Source organism: Dicentrarchus labrax, unplaced genomic scaffold (genome assembly GCF_905237075.1).
Source record: "Dicentrarchus labrax unplaced genomic scaffold, dlabrax2021, whole genome shotgun sequence".
Classification (NCBI taxonomy): Eukaryota; Metazoa; Chordata; class Actinopteri; family Moronidae; genus Dicentrarchus; species Dicentrarchus labrax.
In genome coordinates this window covers 27,394,419-27,417,293 of record NW_026136711.1, presented here as the reverse complement: position 1 = coordinate 27,417,293, position 22,875 = coordinate 27,394,419, and the positions used below count along the sequence as shown (strand labels likewise).

Genomic DNA, 22,875 nt, shown 5'->3' with positions numbered 1-22,875 from the left:
TTATTTTAAAAAAGGAAGGAAAGGAAAATATACTAAGAAGATATGAACCACAAGCTTGAGTCTTTAAATTCTGGATTTAAAAATAATAATTGCTCAAGCGTTTTCTCTTTTTTTTTTTTCATAGGACAACAAGCAGTATTAGCAGACTGTGTGAGGTTTTCCTCCATGGGAGAAAGATCTGCAGTGTGGACTGCAGTGTCTTGGCAGGGCCCCATGTTTTCTGGGAGAAGGAATGGGGAGGCAGAAAAGAGGAGCTAAAAGAATCCCTTTTCAAACCGGAGCCAGTTTAATTTTTTGACAGGCCTGCTTAATTCCCTTTTAGAGTCCCTTCAAAAGATTTTGTTCTGTGCTGCTGCTTTGTGCCTTTCCAGTGGGGAGTCTTGTGTTTGTGTTTCCGGGCACACTTCAGCCTATTTATGCAAGCTAATTTAAAGTATAAATGAGGCCGCATTTTTGGTGAGTGCACAGACAATTGCAAGTGGGAATAGAGTTTACTGTTTATTTGTTTCACCTATAGTCAGTTGAGCGAGGATGCCGTCTCTCCTGTGACTTCTTGAGAATGTGCTGCTGCATATAATTACAGATTTCAATGAAATCAATGAGTTGCATTATATGAAGTGAAGTTTGTTGTAACTATATTACAGTAAACAATCATATGCTTTCAAGCTTCAAACAAATCCCAGCATAAAGCTGCTAATAACACACTTAATTTATCAAACAACATGTAGCACAATAAGAAAAAAGATGGCAAGTCAATCAAAGACTCAGTTTATCATTAAAGCTGACTGACTGCTTTGCAACCATTGACAGTATATCATTAGTGGACAGATAATCTGGGTCTGTGAAGTAAAGCCAACACTGAAGTGCTTTAAACCTGCAATCTTTGCCCACTGCTGGTCATTTGAGCACCATGGGCTGCATAAAAAAAAACAGATAGTATTGAGTCTTATAGGGAAATTATCTTATTTCCCACTTGATTTATTAGCTCAGTTTCCTAATGAGTTTATGGTTTCAATCACCAGTTTTAAGTCTTCTTCCACACAGCATGATGTTCATTTTTTAAATTATGGTCCCACCATAATGCACTGGAGTCTGTCCAGTGCAGCACACGAAAATAAATCAAGATTAAGTTACTGAGCTGCTGGCTGCAAAAAATCAACAGGCCATAATGCCAAATTTGAGGCTTTGAAATGGTACTCCACAAACTCATGACAGACTGAAACTTGTTTGCAACCCTGTTATCTACAAGTTATATTCATGAACTTTCTTTGCCAAATACATTCTGAAGGACAAGTAATTGTTGCCTGGATTACATTCACTAGCAACAGCAGCAGTTTTCAAGTTCTGGAAGTGTGATGTTCTACTGCACAGACGTTGTAGGGAGGAGGTCAGGTGAACAGTTGGGTGGAGTGTTGGACATTAACACCAGAGACTGGGGTTCCTACCTTATGCCTCCAGTCAACATTGACCCTATATTATACCAAGTCTCAGTTCCGTTAACAATTAAAAAACAATGAAATGGGACTTGCAGTGTAAACATTTATTGCAGATACATTTAGTATAAATGTTCCCGTGGCATGTTAATGAAAACAATATAAAATTATGTAAGATAGTAAGAAGTTTCTTTTGTACCACAAGTTAATTAAATATTAAAGTTAAAGTTTTCCATGAGACTGGGCTGTAATAAAAACAAAAGCACAGAAAGCCTCCAACTGTGTTTACTACATGTAGTTTTGATGTGAACTAGGTTTATTCCATTAAAAATCATACATAAATGCTTTACCAACCGGGCTGCCTAATCCCCCCCCCCTGATTGTAGCAATTGTTTTTTTTTATTAATTAAATATATAAATTGCTGTTAATGCTGTTTAATGTTTTTTTGTTAAATATGTAAGATCCCTAATTATGAATTATTTTTTATAATCTAAGCACGGCAGAGCCTTTGAGCAGGAAGTCAGTCACTTAAGTAAACTTGGGATCCTAGTACCATTTTATATCTTAACAATACAACACAATAGGTGTTTGTGTATGGCCCGTAGCCATCCATTGAGTTTCAGTTTTGGCACCCCTACTTTTACCAACCTGATAAATAGGTAAGTATCACAACAACGGTGACATGTTACACCTTTATAGGTTCCATCACATTTCAGATGAACAACAGAAGCTGAGTGCTAAGTTTGTTTGAGTGTGAGCAGAAAACCTTCATTCACAGGCAACCTGCGGCTCTCATGCCACCCTTTAGTGATGATGGTTTCCTCCCTGAGCATGTCAGTGTGTTATCACGTCAAGGGTGCGAGCGAGCAGGAAGAGCCTACAGGGTCATCCATATGGTGCAGCATTTCCAGCGAGAGCTAGACATTTATATTTTTATATACATACCTGTGCATTTGATTTTCATATTTGGCACCTTTCATTTTGTTGAATATACATGAATAACATTTTTATTAACCAGTCTTGTAAACAAATTACGTGCAGCATTTAATTAAAATACACCCATAACCTGCTGCACAGTGTGTGTACGAGTTAAGTGTTTGCATAGCGGATGTGTGTTGCCTGTTTTTCCTGCGTTCTTTCTTCCCTACATACTCCTTCCCCTATTTTGGTCTTACTTTGCCTCGCCCTTTTCATTCAGCTGCAGTGCCACTTGAATCACAGTCCCTGTCAATTTCCTCTCCAAAGTATCTAAATACTGCGCATACCTTCTGCTCTCCGGTGTGAGAGAAACTGCTCTCAGCTTATCTTACAAACCCACTCCGGGGAATTGATTAATTCATCACTGCGAGCTGTTTTTAATTACAGTGTCAAATGATCTGTTAATGGACAAAGTGAAATCTATTACATCATTCTATATATAAGTGAGCTTTCTGCGTCTAAGCCAACAATCCTTGGTCTCCAGTGGCCGAGGTCATACAGGATTACTGATATATGAAACTGTATACGGAGGCATAAGCAACACTTAATTAGCTCCTGCCTGCTCACTTATCACCGTCTCAGTCTAATCCTAAAGCTCGGACAGGGTCTGACACCACTTCATAAAAGGACATTTACTTTAATGCCTCACATGCCAATCAGACAGACAAATTATAACATTGAACGTGATGAAAATGGCTGATATTAAATAGTGTTCAATTTTAGTAGCTTCATAAGCAGTCATTAGTGTGTGGAGGTGCTCAAAATATGAAAAGTATGCAACCTTGACAATGTGGTGAAATAATTGGTGGTGCAGTTGCCAGCCTGCAAGGCGAGCTCAAGGCCTCAAGGTTGAAAACTGCTTTCATTGCGTTTGGCCTGAAACGAAAGCACAGCACATATTATAATGGCATTCTACCTAACGTCAGGTGAATGTTGATATGTGCTGTGTTATCATTTTCACTGAGACTCTTTGAAGGCTTTTCTTCAGCTTTGTACTTTATTCTGTAAATGAAAATTTAATCTCCACATCAAGGACGGAGAGCCTCAATTATCTGTCTCTCCACAACATATGTCTAGACAATTTTACTTTTATTCCTCCTTTGGTTTTTGTTTATTTCTTACTTTTTTTCCTTTTTGAATGAGGAATCAGGTGAGGTGGGGCAAAAATGACATTTTCAATAAGAAAGATTTATGGATGCTATCTGACCCAGAAATGTTATGAATCCTACAGTAGCTTTTCCTCGTATACTCCCCTCACAGGACTAAGAAGTTCTGTTTCATAAAATATGTCTTTGTGATCAACGATATGTCAAGCAGCCTTAAAAATATTCAGGAAACTTGCCCAAGTTGTTGACATGAATTATGCTCTTAAACTATCACAGGCACATGCAGGTAATCCAGACATTGGTTTGTGGTCCCAAAACGTCTCTGAAATATCGTTTTATGACAGGGCTGAGTCTTGTAGGTACCATTAGCATTGAGGGTGAGCTGAGAAACAGCTTCTTCTAAACCATACAAGACACGAACTTCCACTGCAAACGGTTAGGCTGCATTGATGTACAGTAATGACTGCACCAATCCCCTGAGCCAGACTGCAACATTTATGAAAACATACCAACAGAGAGTCAACAGAGAAGTTAGTAAAATGGAAACATGTCATCTAAGAAACAGTGTTTTGTCAAACGACATGATCTGAGTGACAGCTCAAAGACAGCACTTCTCACTAACGTCCCTCCATTGACCTGAGAGCTGAACTGTCTCAGTGGGGGCTCTGGTGATGATCTACTAACCATCACTCATTAAAATATTACCTTACACTGCATCTCCACTGTGAACAACACTGTCCATGCTGCCAAAGCCAATTTCCACCCTTTTTTCTGTTTCCTATCCCTTCTATCCCTTTTAACCACACTTAACACTCTTTTCCACTTACTGTTGCCCATATTCAGCAGGCCCCCCGGGGACGAGCCATGCACATATGTCAGGGAAGGAGGGGATGGGATAGGAGGAGGGAGGGAGGGAGAGCGCGGGCTATTAAACAAAAAATCAGGGATCCACTTTGCCTCGGATCTGTGCACGACTCTCACTAATTCCTCTAACCTCTACTCTCGAAACGCTTTCAGTATTAGCGACTGTCTGGCCGGTGGTGGCAGCTGCAGAGAAGCACCACTCTACGTGTACTCTTTTTAATGTAAGCTGTTGGATTAAACACAGCTCTGGGACACACATCGGGTCATACATTAGGAAAGGCCTGATAGGCCCAACGGATGAGTTTCAGAGAAGAAGGAAGGTTAAATTAATCCAGTTTGCACACTGTTTATGGAGAAGATTGTATAGTTGAGAGAAGGAAAGAGAGAGCAGAGGGGAAGGTTGGGTGATATTAAATAAATGTTCACATCCTCTAATTGATTTATTTGTTGTTGTGTCGGGCTTTTTATTGACCGGAGCGCTTCAGAGCAAACACAGCCTTGTTTGAATTCATTCTGCAGTGAAAAACAATAGCTATTGTAAAGTTACTATAAATACATACACATAGTAGCTTGTGTGAGTTCAAAATGGCATCTGGGCCGGCATTTCTCTGGTGGCCTGAAGCAAATAGCATGCAGTGCACATGTAGCAACAGCTGTGATCATTAAGTTACCAGAGACAGGGACCCCTCAGGTCAGCACACTTGTTTACATGCAGGGGAAAAAGTTATGCATTACCAGTCCAAAGCCCTTTTTTCCCCTCTAAGACTGGTTACAAAATATGACAAATTGGTCATTTGCTAAACCCCTTCAGCAAACAATTGTCCAATCATAACCTAGCAACCATAACTAGTCACAGCAGGTTTCTAAGCTTCGGTGTTGTTAAAGCAGTGTGTATGGGAGCTTGGAGAGTGGTGTATTTTGGGTTTATCTGCTTTAAGCTGCAATTGTTAGCATGAATAAATCATTTTTTCCAAATAAATGCTTTTTTCATCGGACTTAAAAGGTTAGGTGTGTAACATTTAGGAGCATCTATTGGCAGAAATGGAATATATTATTAATAGGTATGTTTCCATAAGTGTATAATCATCTGAATATAGTAATTGTTGTGGTTTTGTTACCTTAGAATGACCCTTGGACACCAAACTGGGATGGCTGCTGCCACACCTAAAAAATCCCACCCCAGCCAAGCCTCCAGATCCGCCCCTGGCCTGGATAGCAGCGTATATCTTATCTAGCAGTTGCTATTGTTCCTCCTTGCTTCCGGTGCACAGCTTGACAACGGCGTTAGTCTCCTCCACGGCGCTGATTGTATTATCGCTTTTTTTAACCGAGATAACTGCTATTTCATGTCATGATGCCAAATCAGAATCAGTTAACTCGGTGGACTGGGCAGTTACAAAGGTCTGGACCAAGGATGCTATCAGAGCTTAGGCTAAGGTTAGTAGCTCTATCCCGGGCTGTGTTTGAAATCACCTCCTTTTTCACTCATTCACCACTCCCTATATAATAGACACTAAATAGTTTACTCAGTAGTGAACAGTAAATGGAGATTTAGGATGATTTATCATCATCATTTGTGTCATTACTAATTTTGGCACCTATAAAATGTGGCCCATTACTTTGTGGGCATTCCAGTGAGGATTTTTTATTTGGATACATTGTCACACATTGAAATAAAAGGGTGGACAATGTGGTGCACTGTATAATAAATAGGGATTGATTAAGGACACTGCTCTTTTCTGGATTTGGTTCCAGCAACCCAACCAATGAGTTGTAAATGTGCATTATTACAGTAAACTGAATAGTGTGTGAGAATAGGAAGCTTGGCAGATGTAACAACAGTAACTAAGTGTAGAGGGGCTCAATGAACAGTAAATCTTATCATCTATTAGCTTTTCATGAAGTGATTTACTGTACACAGTGACACCGCATTAGCTATGCTGTGATTGAACTGTCAACAGTTAACATGATCAATAATGTGATAAATGACACTTCATGATTCACAAATGAGTTACTCTGAGAAGCTCTGAGATGAGAAAATCATGCAGCAGGAACAACAGAAGTTGAGTGTTAAACTGTAACGTGCTGACGGTTTCACAGCAGAGTGATGACAGCTGATCTGAGCTGATGGGAAGTCAATGGAGGCTTATTTCTACATGTGTTTTCTAAATCGCCTTAATGATTGACATTTCTCTCAGAGTGTGATTTGAGGGTGAGATAAAGATGACAAGCATCATAGTCCTTGTCAGTGTATTTTAATGAGATACTACAAGGTATGAAAATAGATTACTATTTATACTGAAGGACCTGCACATTGTCCTGTATGACAATTCTCAAATTTCTAGTTTTTTCCTCTGATCAACACTGAGAGAAGAGATTTGAGCCAAACTGCTTACCTCCCTCACAAAATCCAACAAGTGGATGTTTTATATTGGTACCGTCATTAATTACAGAAAAGTCCAGGCTTTGTTTTTGGTTTCTCTTTGATCAACCTGCCATTGTGTGACTAAAATAGTCACTGCAGTTTCAACACTTTTTTTTATTATTTTTTATCTGGGATTTATTTGGCCTGTGACTGTGCATGTTAATACTTTATTACAGCCTGTATGCTAAGTGGATTGTGTAAGCTTGCTTAGCATAAGCTCAGAAGTGTAAGCATATGCAATACAGCACGCTAAAAAACCACACACACACACACACACACACACACTCTCTCACAGCTAACAGATGCTAAACCATCATTTGATCCAGGAGCTTACTTACCAATTAGTTCTTTTTTAATTTTTTTGACTGGGTGCACCTTAAAATGTGCCTTTTCAGAAGAGTGGGCATTACATTACAGTGTGTGTCCACAGAAATAACATAAAGGAGGTGTGTTACTGTACTTCCTTGCCCTCTCGTGTGTGCAGGGTAATCTGTAGAGCAGCTTGACATGTTGCTGACTGCTGACTCCAAGGCTTTTTTTTTTCTTCTCTGCTCCCCATTTCCTTGCTTCTCCTCTACTCTCACCTCTTTTTTCCCTTGTTGTATCCTCTGCTCCCTCTCTCTCTCTCTGTCCTTTCCATCTCCTCCTTTTCCTCTCCTTCTCTACCGCCTTCCTCTCTGGCAGCTGTCTGTTCAGCTACAGTACCTGCGAGTACAGTATCACCCTCCAGACAGTGTCGTGTACTGTACAGCTCACAGGAATAAGCCTCTTTTCTGAGCTAGTGTTTTGCAGCAGAGGTGCAGATAAGGAAGATCTGGCTGTGAGAATGACCTTTTTTTTATTTGGAGAAGAGCAAAAGCACGCACAAGCATTAGCAAGGCTCAAGTGAATAATCTGCCGACATGAATGTAAAATATGCACGCAAGATATCTTCCACTTTATGTAAAATAAATAAACAAATAAATAAATAAATAAAGTATATACAAACCCAGAACAGATTTGCCCTCGTTGTACAACAAAATATTCCAGGAATACCTGAAAATTATTCTAAATGCTTATTCTAAATGCGCATGTTTTGGTTTGTGTTTTTTCTAGTTTCTGTTCCTTTATCAGGTTTCATATTCAGTTCCTCTTGAATCTGATCAAAGCATCTCCACCTCCAGTGTTTCTCTTTTGTAGTCCCCTGCATTCAATTCTGATGTAAAACACACACTTTCCCTTTCTCCAGATAAACAATATGCACTTCTGCTAGAATATAATCTGAATAATAAAGTCACACTTCACATGACCCACAACACATTTGTATGTATAAGCAAACTGAATTGAGGCAGGTCACAATAATAGTAATCTGAAATATAGCAAGGGGACAAAACAAGAAAGAAATGTCAAACCCTTTTCCTCTGTACCAGTGGTTCTTCACCTTTTTTAGTGTCAAGGTTAGTTTAGCTTAACATAAAGAATGGAAGTAGGGGGAAACAGTGGGCATGGCTCTCTCCAAAGGTTGGTCCAAAATGCACCTACCAGCACCTAGAAACTGAAATAGATATAACTTGTTTGTGTAACAACAATGCTGGCTGCAGCAACATATCTACCTTACAGTTATAAGAGTGGTATTGATTCCCAAAAGGTTGAACTATTTTATAAGGGTCCAGTGTGTAGGATTTAGTGGTGTAGTTGCAGATTACAACGCCCTCGCCTCACCCTCCCATTCCAAGTCTGCAGGAGAAACCACGGTGGCCGTGAAACGCCAAAGGCCCTATCTAGAACCACTGTTTTGGTTTGTCCATTCTGGGCCACTGTATCAGCATAGAGGTTCAACATGGTGGCCTCCAAGGAAGATGACCTCTGTGTCCCTCTGTAGAAGAAAATGGCTCACTCTCAGGAATTGAAAACACAATGACTTTTATTTTCAGGTGATTATACACTAATGAAACCATATCTATGCATATTATTTTATATTTCTGCCAATAGATAATCCTAATGTTACACCAGACATTCAGAGAGTTCCTCTCTCCCTGGGTAGAGCACTTGCTCACTGTTGTTGGGTGACTACAACTCACAGTGGTTAACAGACTAGTAAAGATACAGACAACCTTTTACAACAATCCAAGGCAGACACAGATTCCTGGCACACTTACTGGTCATCTCTCAGAAGTGGAGCTAAGTAGCGATCCGCTATTGACATCATCCTGCAACCTGAGAGGCTTGTCATATTGAGTCATGCTGAGCTCTGTTATGCTGCATCATAAAGGACAACTGAAATGTGTCACTGACACAGACAAGCAACAAGCACAATTCAAACAGGACAGCAGCTCTGACTGTGCTGATTCTCAGGAGGAGAGATTACAAGAAATAAAACAGTCTAATAGAGTGATATGTTATATTAAATCATTCCTCATGTGGACATCATTTCTTGTAGGCTTATGTTCAAACAGCTGTCTTAGCCAGAGGGGGTGTTTTTCTATTTGATGTATTTAATATATATGGCAGACACATTTGTTCTAATATAAATGTCAGCCTGTCTATGTCTTCAGTAAATAAATTATATCTTCAGTAACATTTTATGACAAATTATATTCCGTGAACCAGCAGGAGAGTGCTGGGCTCACCGTCAATTAGTGACCCTGATAATGACGTCATAGCACTACAGGTATGATATTTAAAGGTTTGTATGTGGTACAGCATGTGAAGTTCAGTAGGACACGGACAGAAACACACACACACACACGCTTGATGTTCACTGTGATGGACAATGCAAGTCAAGGAAAACTCTCCTGAGGCGGCTCGACTTGCAAGATTATGAAATCAGAAGATCATGTGAGATTCCATCTTGCCATGCTTCACTCTATGTGTTTGTAGGCAGCTACTGTACAGTGGTACCGGACCAGTCAGGGTTTTTGAAGAAGTACTGGCAGCTACCGGGGTGGGCGCTAGGTGCGATGTAGCAAGGAGCTGTTCATTAAATAACAATGCCGGCTCCCATAGAGGTTAGATTAATGCTGCTAGTATCAGTTATATCAGAACTGGAGAGTATTTCTTCATTGAAAGAAGAGCAAAGAATGCCACTGAAGGCCTTTCTCCATTGAAAAGATGTTATCGCTCTTCTGCCAAATGGCTTTGGAAAGAGTCTGACTACGTTATGTGTTTCATTGATCTGATCGGTTGAAGATCACCCATGACAGATGGTGATAGACAGACGGTTTAGCCAATTACCTGCCAAGTATTTTTTTGAAAATGCCTGTTCTTTTCCAAACACTTTCCAACAACAACTTTCCAAAAGAAGTCTGCTACAATAATTGATTTTCAAACCACCACCCTACATAAGATCTATGCTGAACTGGACCACAGGACCATGTCAAACTGTCTCATGCCTCAAGTCCGGCAGGTTTATTTTGAACTTGGAAAATCTGCCTTTAGCTTTTGTGGACCAAACACAACATATTCTCAGGTTTGACACTCCAGACTAGAAAGTTAACATTGGACAATTTTGCAAAACCTGATGAAGCTGATAACAGTATTTTTCAAATCCAGTGACATCTTTAAAATATGTAATTTTTAGGAAACTATAGTATTGTTACAGAACCCCAACATACATCACAAGGAACAGATCTGTCTAATATGCTCATAACTCTCAGGGAGGGATATTGCGCTTATAAAAACTAACATGTATAACCAGTCTTCTTCAGAAACTACACGTGTATGTGTTTGCATGTGATCGTCACCTGCAAACACTCACACACACACACACACACACACACACACACACACACACACACACACACACACACACACACACACATACACACGACTCAGACACACAGGATGGAAATCTGCAGCTTCCAACACACAGGCATCTGGTGTGTGATGATGACATCTTTCTCACACATCTACATCTGCCTCCATCACTCGTATCACACAAATATAGAATAAGGAGAAGAAAAACATATAAACAGAAGAATTGATCACCGGGATTGTTATCAGATCAAGTCGGCCATCTTTTGACCAGGGAGTCTGCTTCGACATTCAAAATGGTGAATATTGATTTGTCCATTAGTGTCTGCATCTTTCTTTTCCAATCCATGTCACATTCAGCAATGACTAACCCTCCTCCCCTTGTCAGTGTGGTTGTAGCTTATGCTGCATTTAAGTGAGGTGAGATCAATCTGTCTCACAACATGACAGCTCAAGGCAGTGGGCTGTAAATAGTGATGTATTCAAACCTTTGGTGGTGAGTGTTTCCTGTAGATTTGTGTTTTCGAGTCTTGGAGACAATTGTCCAATTTAGAAATTACGGAGCAGAAAAGAGGGACAACAGACAGAAAGAGAAAAAAATAGGGTTAGTCATCTGTTTCTCTTCATTATAATGTAAATTTGTTGGCTTACACTGTAAAATTAATTTCTGTTGATACTTCTCCTTATAAATGACAAACAAAGTTAAATTATTATACACACCAGCATTAAGATTTCAAAATTCCCAGCAGAATTATTTTCTGAGATCCAACACATAAAGGATACCATGATAATAAAAAATATTGTCTTACAAAAATTTATTTTCATGTAAAGCTATTGTGCAGAGCCATTATGCCACGAGTAATGACATAATAAAGGCAAAATATCAATCCTAAACATACCTGCAAAATGGTGATTGGTTTTTCCTGCAATATCCAATCCTGACAACTAAAGCGTGATTTATGGTTGTGTTAAAGCAACTTGGAGAACTCTATTAAGGTGAGGGAAAGATCATGTTCTTTTGTTAGGGTGTGGGGTAGAGTGCAGTTTCTTCCCTTTCCGAGTATGGATACGAGCACAGATCATTTTGTTGGTTAAACAGATACAGATACAGATACAGATAATGGTTTACTTGCTCACACCATAATTCAAACAGTCAACAATTGACTTGAGGTACTAAATGGGACAAACTGACTTAATTAATGTTTAACCAAAATTACAATGTTGGGGCCACTTGGGAACTTATTGGCAAGAAGTTTCTATTACCGCATTGTGCAGACACAGAGCTAGATAAGCATTTATTTGAAGTTTTGTTCTACCTAATGAATGTAAATCCAACTCCTGGCTCATTGTGGCTACTGCATTTGGAAACAATGCTGATGAGAGTGATGACAGTGAACTAAAACAGTGAAGTTGTGGGCTGGAAAACCAAAATAATGAGTTGAAATATGGTAAAATCTTTCTCCAGACTGAGCAAATGAGTAATATCTAAATGTATCTTGTAGGCGACAGTGTTGATGGACAGCATCATTCTTCATAGTTCTGAATCAAACTGAACTTTATCCTCTTTTTAGTCTTTGAGAGTCAAACACAGATGTCACAGACATTATACACACACAAACGCAAAGACACAAAAACACCCCATCATCACCCAAACATGCTCATGAGTGACAAGACAAGTAGGCGGTGTTTTGAGTGCTGCTGGAGACAGTGTGAAGCCTCCTTACTTGACTGGTTAATGAATTGGCAGAAGCCCCCTGCGTCCTCTGCCAAACAGCAGAGAGTATCAACAATACAGCCCTGGCATCTGTTTCTCAACCAGGAGGGCCCATCCCTACTTCATTCCTTTCTGTTTTTTCTCCTTTCTATTTATTCATCATCACTTTTTCACAATCTTGTTTTTCTCCTGGAAGAGCAGCATGTTTCTAATTACCTCAGGGCTATTCATTACAGATGACACCCTCCACATTGCACTGTGGAGATATTCGGAGCGCAGAAGAAAATGGGGTTTGCCTTCACACTGTGTTCTTCTGTATTGATGAAAAGAGAGATAGAGGGGAGGAAAGCTTTTATCTTTTGACAAAATGCTACGCCAGGGCATGAATATCTGCTTTTATTGTCAGACTATCTTCTGTGTGAAGAATCTTTTAGGGGGAGTTGGTCTTGCTTGAGAGAGCACAGAGAGAAAGTTTGATCTGCAGCGGTGAATCACCTAGAGGAGGCATTCACCATACAAGTGACGTGAGATAAATTAATTGCACTGCAAAAAGGAAAAAGCTCACAGGACGCATCTACACCAGCACAGTACAACTGCTCTGCATTTCTATCTCTGCTGGTGCCACAGTGGAGGACACACCATTTTCTCTCAACGTTCTAAACGAGTAATACTTTGTGGTAATCAGACATCCGGCTGCCTGCCTTGCTTCTGGACAGAAATTAAATAAACATATTCAATCAGCCCCCAATGGTTTGCAATATTTACCTCCTGCTAGTTACGGCATAGCCAGTACAGCTGTCGACAACGTTAATACGGCAATCACACAATCATTGGCGTGACGTGATTGCTTTGTCCTGGCTGTTTTGAATGTTTGTCGGTTCTATGTAAAGCAGAGCCAGACCGAAATGCATTTTCAAATAGCTGTTAGCTTGTGTCAAAACGTTTGCAGCAGACTTTACTGACACAGAAATGTTTGAAAATTACTGAAAACCTCTTCAAAAGAGAAGATAACTGAGTGCCTTTCCCTCAAAAGACATTCAGCATTGACCAGTTTTGCATGTTTTATAAAAGGTCAAAGGATGCAGGAAGGAATTTGAAAAATAAAACTGAGAGTCTACAGCGATGCTCCATGGCATCCTCTGTGTCAGTGTACTATACATAAGCACACAAATAGCCTCCGGGGGCCACACATCATGGCCAAACCCACCCCCGACACACCATGAGATATCAACATCACAACCAAGAAAACTATTTATCAGTTCACCGAATATCCAAACGAAATAAATACCCCTAAAAAGTCACTGTACTGAGCTAAAGGCTAACGTTCGCTAACCTTCTGAAAAATGACAACACAAACATGTTGATGTTAAGCAGGTATAATGTTTGTTATGTTTATGATCATAATTTAGCTTGTTAGCGTGTTAACATTTGCTAATTAGTAATAAACACAAAGTGCAGCTGGGGCTGAAGAGAATGTCATTAGTTTGGCAGATATTTGGTCTTTAATCATAATTTCATCTGTTGGTAGCACAGGAGGAAAACGGGATTACCAAAGCCATTAGGTAACATGACTGTCGAAAATTTGGTGTAATCCATCAAGTAGTTATGAAGATATTTCACAGGAGAAATAAAAACACTGGCCTGCTGATGTCTCTGTACTCATAGCAATCCATCCAATCCAATCCATCCCTAGAGCCATCCAACTAGCATGGCTTAAAGCTTTTTTCAGATTCACCTCTAATGGAATTACTGACAAATCTGTAACATCTGGTCCTCACAGCAGGTTAAGAATTATCATTGTTAAACACTATTTGCCCAGATGCAGTGTAAGCCAATCAAGCCTGGGCTCACCAACTGTCCCAGGCCACTAATGATGTTTTATAATATTCTGTCTTGTGTATTACTGTTTCCTCTACCATTCATTTAAAGAAAATCCTGAATTTCAATTCGAAAGCAAAACAACGTGTTAATTCTTTTCACAATTATTTATTAATTATAAGCCAACTAGGAATGGACCAGATGGCGACTTGCTGATGAAAATGAATGGAAAACCCTAGAAAGATATCACATTACTGTTACTTTCTATCTACTCCAGCTTAAAAAGCCTCCTTTCAACACCTTGCAGTTATTTTAAAAAGCTACTGGCAATGCAGGATTTATGTATCATCTCTGGGCTCATTGTTCGGTGGTTTATTTTTCTTGCCTCCTGGCAAAATGTTAGTGACATGACATTTAGATATTTGCAGCTACAAACAAGTTTGATGGTGGAAAAGTTTAAATTACGTAACTATAACAATAAATATCAGATTTACTGTAGGTGTAAGTCAGAGTTGCCAGTTTCTCCACTGTTGCTGCATAATGCAGTGCAACCACAAGACGTGGTGATTTGACTAAATAGTGTGACTGTCACTTATTTTTTTCTGAAACAGAAATATACTTGCTCTCTTACCCTTATTATGTGATCACAGTTGCGTTTGCTCTCTACACCCACGTATGCAACCGTCAGCTGAAAAGAACAAGTTCAGTTTGTCACTGACGGTGTGGTCTTTATGCTCAGGTTCCTCAGCGGTTTGTTCTCTCCATGATCACCTGGGAAAAATGTTCTGCACAGCCACAAAAGTATCAACTGGGCATTCTTGCATTAGCAAAATCACCTTGAAGCTCACACTGTAGCAAAAATCTAACTAAACCTTTGTTACATACATATAGTCGGATTATTGCTTCAGTACAATAGCACAGCGGTAAGTTTGCCAAGTTGCTCTACGTAGGTTCCTTTTTTTCGAATCATTATTCCTGTTGGAGAGTTGGATGTTGTACCTGTGAACACTTCTCTTTTCCTATTGCTTACTGCAAAGCACATAAACAGGACACCTTAAAAAAGTAGATTAAAATATAGATATCACTCTCATGTCTGTACACTCAGTATGAAGTTACAGCACAGAGATGCTAAGCTCAGCTCGAGATAAAGACTGGAAACAAGTAGCCTAGCTCAGTGGTTGTCAAACTAGGGTCCTGGGACCAACAGGGGTCCTTCAGTGGGTTGTAGGGGGTCCCCAGCAAAAGGAGGTTTTATAAATTTTTTTGGAAGTTGAAGAGATAGGGTTAGCTGTTTTTATTGATTGCAATTAATAGCAATCCCAGTTTGATCATTGATTAGCTGTTAAGACTTTATAATCTTGAAACCTAAACATTTCTTAAGAAAAAATCCTCCTCCATCCTTAAATTGGGGGTCCTGGTCTAATTTGCATTAACTGTGGGGGTCCTTGACATGAAAAAGTATGGGAAAGCCTGGCCTAGCTCAGGCCAAAGGTTCACAAAAGTTCTAAAGTTGCTGTATTTGTTTAATCTATACACAAACTGAAACAGGGACTTAGGTGCTGGGACTATTTCTTGGCAACCAGTGGGACGGTGCAGGGGTGTTGATAGGTGTATTTATGCTTTAAGTTAATCATCTCCCGGCCCTTGCTCTTCTCATCTAACTCTCTCTGTCAGCATCATGCCCCCAAATCTTGAATCAATGGGATTCATCAAATTCTGAAGGAACATAGTGTAACAATAGCCACAACGCTAAATCTTTAAGTTGGGATTCAGGGCAGCAATAGTAACTGACTTTACTTCACAAAGTTTAATGTTAGCTTGGAGAGACAGATCATCATTCTCTCACAGACAAAATTCCAGACAGAGAAATTAGATCCCTGGTTTGTGTGTGTCAGCCACCTCAGAGACGAGCACCAGTGAAGAGTAAACACACTCCAGCTCAGACACATGTGTTCATGTGGTGCCTCTCGGTGAAGTCGTGTGGGAGAAGCTGGGGGAGTGATACTCAAGAGGGCGCGGAGGGAGAGAGGGAGGCCGACAGAGCAAAGAGGGAGTGAAGAAGCATGAGAGGTGAGGCAGAAAATGAAAGAATTAAAGATAGTGCCAGAGAGGAAGGAAGGAAGGAATTTGGAGATGTAAGGGTGCAGGATTTGGGAGAGGAGGAGAAAGTCTGACTGACTTGATGTATTTTAGAAACAATAGAAGAGACAAGAAGAGGGGAAAAGATACAGACTGAGAAAAGAAAGTAGAGAGAGAGAGAAAAAGGGTGATGCGGTGAAATGAGTGAAAGAGAATTAAAGTATGTATGGCACAAAGAGATCTATAGCGACAGACAGAACAAACAGTAGGAGCTCAATTATCCACATTTCCCGCTGCTTCTCTCTCCGCCTGTGATTGGACAGCATGAATACATCACCTCTCGCAGCAAACTAATTAGTGTTTGTTTGGGGCGATCATTTCAAACAAAGTTTAAGTTTGCATCATTATTACACACAAAATTCCAAGCTGTTAGTGCATTGTAAACATTTGATTAAAATTAATTGAGCAGTGGGAATCGCTGTCAAAACACGCGGCAGCACAAGAAATCTGATGTTTTGGAAGGGTCGTTCACAAACTCTGCTCACGATTCCTCGGAGAGATGATGTCATTACGGGCTAATAATAACATTAATTTAGCACACTTTCTCAGCTGCTTGCACCCGGCTCTCTGCTTTATTTTTCTTCAGTGCTTGCAAAGCCTGAACAAACAAGACGCTCGCACATACAGAAAAACACACAGATGTTATATTGAAAATGGCAGTGGAGAGATCTAATGCATCTAAGGCTGACGGGGGCCAGATCAATAAAGCTTTTGGATATTTTAAGAAAATGACTGAGGAGGCACGCAGACAGCCCAGAGCTGTGCCACGGCTTCAGCGCTGTGTGTATTTAGAGAGCTATTCCTGAGGGGAAGGCAAAGAGCAGCAAAGCTCAAACAGAGCCACAGAGTCATTATTTTTAGTCCTGTTTGCTGTGGGCTCGTTCGAAACGCCCTCTCTCCTCCCCGGGAATAAAGAGCAGCAGTGTGAGAAGACAAATGGAACCAGCCCCGAGGACAGCGAACACATCAATATAAAATCAGATACAACAATAATTATAATCACTCAGTTTCATTTTTCACAGTTGTGCAAAGTCATTATGGTCCTAAGTTCATACTGGAAGAAGGGACAACGGGATAGGAGCTGAAAATCACGTGTCTCAGTGTTAGCACGGCGTACATCTGACTAAAACATTTTCCACATCAAACTACATTATACTTTGGCTCTTTGTGCTGGTGGACTTTTACAGGTCATTAGAGAGGAGGAAAGGTCTGACACTGTGGCGCTGTGGGATTTCAGGGCTGAATATGCTCCTTTATCATAGCTGGTCTGCTCTTCCCTTTAGGTGTGTGTGTGTGTGTGTGTGTGTGTGTGTGTGTGTGTGTGTGTGTGTGTGTGTGTGTGTGTGTGTGTGTGTGTGACACGTCTGTACACACACAGATGAACGTTTGCACGAGGATGCTGTGCGTGCGTGCCTGTATATGTCCATGGGTGTGTGCATGTCTCAATGTCCTTGTACATGCACGCATGTGCCGCTGAAGCACCAAAGACAGGAACTCATTCTGGTAGTGCTAATACAGAACAAAGCAGAGCCAGAGATGACATCTATGATCTATCACACTCAGCCACCTGCTTCCCAAAAAAGAAGGCCATTTAAATGCCACATCTGCTCCGGTGCACCACTGTCCGCCAACCGTAAAACACAGAAGAACACGAGAATACAGCAGTCCCAGAATACATCAAATTCTCCCAACACACATATATATAAATGCACAGTCTAACATAGGCTGCAGTATGCTCACACACAGGAGCAGAGCTCACCCTGAGCTCATCCTGACAACCATTCGAACCTAATTTTTTGTTCACAGTAACCCACATGGACCCAAATGATGCATGTGCAGCTGTCATGTGTTATAGAAATGGCTGAGGATAACTTCAGAGGTCACCGGAGCTGCACACACTGAGAACCAAAAGCCCATTGGTCACAGAACAAATGAGGTCCGACAAAATCTGACCGACTGTCCGTGTTTGGTTGGCTCACTGTGAACTGGGCTGCACTGGTGTGGACATGGAATTAATGTGCTGTGCCGCTGTGTGCTGACAGGAAATGATGCGAGGCGTGCGCCGATGAACAATTGAGCTGAGACTAACGACCACTAGTTCCAAATTTCTGTTGTTTGTCTTTCCTTTGCCAGAATATGTGTTAGTTATGTTTTCAGTCCTGTATGTTTGTTTGTTTGTCTGTTTATTACAAATTCTGGAAAGGTGATAGAAAGAGCAGTTCCAGATAAAGATACAGATCCATGAGTGTTTTAAATAAAATTCTTTTAAATTGTTTTTTAAATAAATATTTTTTTTATATTTAAGCTAAGATTTTAGATATCTTCAACCACCAAAAACTAAATCTGGTACATACCCATGGTTGTGTATCACAATGAATTTGGATCTGGATGCAAGTATAAACTTGAAAAAAAAAATACTAAACGTCTCTATTGTTAAAGGAATAGTTCAACATTTTATTACTCTTGTATATGTCTGTAAAATATAAAGCTGGAGCCAGTTTGCTCTCCAATTAGTGGGTTATACTTCATCTAGTTTGTTTAATTTGTACAAGCGTTGTTAAACTAAACTAACTAGCTTGTGACTACGGCTTTATATTCAACGTACAGATCGATCCTCTCATCTAACTCTCACCAAGAAAGTCAATTACCATTCTTCCCAAAATGACAAATTGTTGCTTTAAAGTAAATGTATGACTGTGCAGATTTTGTGAAGGCACACAAAACTCTTACAAGCCAAACAACATCAACAGTATGTTAAAAAAAAGCTTATGTTGAGATTTAAATGTACCTGATTATGTCTTAAAAACAGTATACGCGTGTGTTTACAGTCTCTTAAAAGAAAAACTTTCCCGCTAACACTGTTAAGATTTCAAGAGTACTCTATGTGATGTATTCCAGAAGCTCTTTCACTTTCCCCACTCTCAGTCGCTCATCTATTTGTCCTTCAGTTACTGACATCTTCATTTCCCATCATATCAACAACAAAGGAGTTCCCTGGGCTGCAAGTGTAAGTGGACAGTGATAGTGATAGTGAGATATAAGAAATGTTTCCAGGCAACATTAAGTGAGGTTATAGAGAGAACAATGTCACGCTGTGCCACGCTGAAAAGTTCAAATCACAGAAAAAAGCCACCAAAGAGGACAACATTGTTACGGCACATCCATAACAGGTCAACAAAGGCTTCACTGAAAAATATATATCTCTATGTGTCTTTGTCAATGTCATACTCAAAGATTCAAAGAGGGACATTTTATCAAGTTGTCATTCAGATCTGGTCATTCAGATCTGGAATAAAACCAAATAACATCTTACGTAAAAGGAATTTGACTCTGGTTATCTGTTCTTGTAAATGGCACAGAGTTTTTCTTTTATTACCTCCATTTTTACCTCATTTATTCTTGTGGTTATTTATCTTTTTTTTATTGTTCTCTCTTTGTAAGTCCTAATTTTTAGAGCCTGGAGCACCTTTATCTTTTTTTGTTGTTATCCTTTATTTTTACTCATTTATCATGTATCATGATAGTTTGTTGAGTTATTATTGTTAAGAGGAATTCCCCGTGTTTAACTGCAAACCAAATCTACTCTCAATGTACCTGCATGCAATGCCAAAACAAACACACAGAGAAATGCATATACTGCACATATAATTATGATGTAAAGGTATTTAGGTATGGTAATATAGACAAACAGCAAATATTGCATCAGTGATGTTCTACATATGCTGGCATTAACATAAAGTGATCAGGTTTTACTGCTTATTTGCTCCCAAATTGAAGATGACATTAACAAAAACAAAAGAAATGGTATTTCGGAGAAGTGTTTTATTTTTCAGTATTTTTATGAAAATGGAATGAACATATAATTGGTTTGGCTTTGATTGTGTGGCCTACATACTGTAGTTTTAAAGATTTGTTATTCGGGTTTTGCTTTGAAAATATGAGTCTTTGATCAATTCACAATCACTAATGGCTAGAAACCTTTGGAAGCTCTGTTCGGTTTTTCATTTTTCATCTTTAAAACCTCTTTATTCATTCCAGGAGCATAGGCAGTGGAAGCAGATTTACAATTTAGGGGTGAAGTTTTGTTTTTATCTTATATCTTATGTTTGTTCATTACTAAATTGGTGAGAAAAGTCGGTACAAAACAGTTTTTCTCCGTCGTCTACTTTATTGCTGAACATTGTATGAGGTTGTCTAATGCCTACGCCTATGGTTGTCTAAAAATTGATATTTCATATAGCTGGAAAGTCTAGTTCTACAATCAATTGCAGAAACATACATTTCTTTATGCCCTAATATCTTGATGGAGCAATGATTCTCAAAATCAATACCCAGACACTGGTGTAACAAGAGGAATTAACTACTGGAAAAATAAGACTTTGTATTTGTGGCAATTTATTTTTTTCTATATTGGTGCTAGAACAATACCTGATTATTATGTATTATATATAGTATTGTTTTAAGATAAACAGCAGTACACAACCTTTATCTAATTTAATTCACTATAAAATAAATACAATTATAATTTTCTACAAGTTTCTGATCAGCAACATTTTTTCTATTTTGAGGATTTTTATGTTTTACAGCATTTGTTATTACTGAACTGTAACAGCGAGTGGTGAGATCACTTTTTGACCCTGTTTGTTTAGCATGGGAGGCTGGCTCCGGTTCAGGAGCCACAGAGGAGGCTGCGTGGGCTACTTTAATGAACTCCCTGCTTCAGAGTGATGAATAGGTGTGTCTGAACTCGCTGTCTGCTCCACCCCTTCAGAGGGCTCAACTACCAGGGCGCTCGTAAGCAGAGCCTTGTGCTTCCCACACACGTACATAAACACAAATATTCATCTATACAAATAATGAACTCACAGCAAACGCTTATGCATGCACATAAAAAGATACACGCAATCAATGCAACAGTATTCTTGGAAACAAATCCAATTTTGAGATTCCTGGCAGATAAGAAGCGCAAGAAGATGAAAGGGCATATAAGCATCATCCTGAACCACAAGCCGCGTCAGAAGACAATTGCTAAAGAAAACCCAAAAGCTAATGTTACTGTTGCTTAAAATAAAAACAAACACTGTACATACAGGGCCTGAAAACCCCTTTTTTTTAAATTCAGGGTCATACTGGGTGATGCAGTGTTGTCACGATGTTGTCACTCATTTCCATATACCAATCAGAATCTGAGTTAAATATCTGATGACGACCGTGAGGAGATTTAGTTCCATAGTTACCATGGCGATGTCACTAAAAATGATCTTCAAATCTCCTCCAACCTGCACAGCTGTGACAAAACATCACAGCTCAATTACCTGAATTTTTAAATGTATTAAACTCTTAATTAATAATCACTAAGGATCTTTTTTTTATTCTTACTTTAACTTTAGTTGTTACTTAATCAGTCATGAAAATTTGATGTTTTAGAGCACAATACATTGTGTATTACGACCAACGTTAATACAGCAGCATAGGCCGACCCTATTCAGCTACAGACAGTTCACACAGGACACAGGTTTATTCCTAATATAAGATTATTTATTAGTGAATGACACTCACCGAGCACAGCCAGCCAGGGAAGTGCTGATAGAACGCAGGACTATCTTAGGTCAAAATTAACCACAGCACACTGGAATGACTTTTTTTTTACTTGTGACTTTATTAGAAGCAAACAACACATGAGCAAACCTGACAAAAGCTGCAGGTGAAACATGTTGTTCATTCCCAATATGAGATTATCTATTGTTGACTGTTGTTGCATCCTGAACGGAACTAGAGCTAATTTGGTTTGCTAAGTACATTTAGTATTTTCTCAAAATTGTGTAGTGTTTTATTAGAAGCTTATTATGTGTTTTAAATAATGTATTTCTTTTTTTAGAAAGATTTCAGAGATTTGTGTGCGGATACACATACCACAAGAAATACCTCAGTGAGAACCAGTGACTTAGAGAAATACTGTTTGTAGAAACCAAGTTCTCATGTAGCCTGGTTTAAATCTTGGATTCATTCAGTGATTCAAATAGGGTCCGGCGTCCATTGTCAGCTGTTTCCATCAGTTTGACAAACAGTAGCCCAATCAGACCTTTGTAGGTGCGATTAAAAGTGGAGACGTCATGTTAAATTCAGCTACAGTCAGCTATAAATATATGATATAGGATACGATATAAATGTCTATAAAAACTGCATCAAGTGTGGAAATGGATGCAGCCTTACAGGTTGTATAAGTCGACTTATGGAAATAGCAGCTCTTTAATCTACATATTTCTTTGATCATCATGAAAAACAAGAAGTTAAGGGTGCTGCTCCCAGCATACACTGCTACTTCCCTGTCGACTGTAAATGACTTTATCCGCAGGACGGATACATCAATTACTACTGACTGGTTTGGACAAAACTAAACAAAATGGTTAACATGAGCACAGTGCCAATCTGAATGGATGACATGGAACGAAAAAGCTAATCCAGTCTGATCATGAGGCCACTTTTCATGTGCTTTAATAGGAACAGACGTGAGGCATGGGAAGTACACACAGATATGTGAGCATGCTGCATGTAAGGGGTTTCTACTACTTAGGTTTTATTTTCCTAGCTCTGGCCACTGGCTGTCTTGCTCTAATAACATTGTGCACACCAAAGTAATAAGATCTTAGGCCAGCACTGCTTTA

The 22,875-nt window shown here is 39.4% G+C and overlaps 1 protein-coding gene across 3 annotated transcripts in view; it reads right to left on the bottom strand.

Annotated features, from left to right (window-relative positions):
• Positions 1–22,875, bottom strand: part of tafa3a (TAFA chemokine like family member 3a) — a 91,474-nt gene that overhangs the window by 51,871 nt on the left and 16,728 nt on the right. The window contains exon 2 of one of the 3 annotated variants that reach the window (XM_051416029.1): positions 11,028–11,068. The exons of the other annotated variants lie outside the window; for them this stretch is intronic. The gene's annotated coding sequence lies outside the window, so the exon portion shown is untranslated. The remainder of the gene's footprint in view (positions 1–11,027; positions 11,069–22,875) is intronic. 3 annotated transcript variants of the gene reach the window in all.